Source organism: Myotis brandtii, unplaced genomic scaffold (genome assembly GCF_000412655.1).
Source record: "Myotis brandtii unplaced genomic scaffold, ASM41265v1 scaffold334, whole genome shotgun sequence".
NCBI classification, from domain to species: Eukaryota; Metazoa; Chordata; class Mammalia; order Chiroptera; family Vespertilionidae; genus Myotis; species Myotis brandtii.
The window spans coordinates 1,030,606-1,031,831 of NW_005362885.1; positions in this window are offsets into that span (position 1 = coordinate 1,030,606).

Genomic DNA, 1,226 nt, shown 5'->3' on the forward strand with positions numbered 1-1,226 from the left:
ACCAGGTCCAGCCCTGGGCCCTTGGCCGCTGCGGACACAGTGGCCCTTGGCCGTGAAGGCAGTGCCTGGAGAAGCCCCCGCAGGGCCCAGGCCATCACAGTTCAGGGGCCCGGGAGCCACAGGGCCCACACCAGCCAGGCGGTGCCCTTCACCAGGCGCCAGCCCCGCTGAAGTCCCGGGGCCCAGGCCTGGGGGCCAGGAGGTCCCCCAGAGCGGCTCTGGAGATGAGGGGGCCTTGCCACCCACACTCAGGGCCCTGAGCTCCTTTAGCCCGGAAGCTGCACTCACAGCTGACCGCCTCCTTTCCCCCCAGAGGGGAGGGCGCCCGGTGCCGCGTCGGGTCAGCCAGGAGCCGACAGGGGCTTTTCCTTCTGAAATGAAGTGTGGCTGCAGCGAGCCCGTCTGACCACAGGAAGGGCCTGGGCTGGCGGTCTGGCTGCGGGGCAGCTGGTGGGAGCGGGAAGGGAACACGCTGCCCCCTCCTTGTCCGCCTCCAGACCCGACAAGCAGCACGAATGTCCAGTGTGGGCTCTCAGAGCCGCCACCTGGGCAGCCAGGGAGGCACAGCTCTCGGAAGGGCCACTGGGCCATGAGCCGGTGGTGGGAGGCAGACCACAGGTCACCAGAGGTCACCCAGAGGTCACCACAGTCACCCATGGGTCACCACAGGTCACCAGAGGTCACCCATGGGTCACCCACTGGTCGCCCACTGTCGGGTGGGTGAGAAGGACGACCCCAGCCCTGACCCTCCTCTCACGTCGCCACAGCGGACACGCTGGTGTGTTATTTACGTCTCCGCGACACGTCACTACAGCAAATGTAACATAAACAAATGTTGGTTAAAAACCAAGGAGGCCCTTTCCACGCGAGACGAGGTTGTATTTCCCCGTCGTTGTCATTACTTCTCTCCGACCAGCGCTGCTGCGTGTGCGATACCGACTGGCCCTGTGGCCGCGTTCGGGACAGTGTCTGTCCACGGGCGTCAGGTGACCGCCTCGTCTCCTGTCCTGTTTCCGGTTAGAATTCCAGGGACGAGGTGGAGAGCCAGCACCAGGCAGGTGACCACCACACCTGTGTTCCCGGCCTACACTGACGCCACGGAGGGGCCAGGGAGGCTGGCAGCTCACTGCCCACCGGCTGCCCCAGGTGGTGAGGGGACCCTGCTCAGAGCTGCGGCTCCCGTGGTCCCTCCTGGGCGCTGTCCGCCCCCCCCCACACACACACAC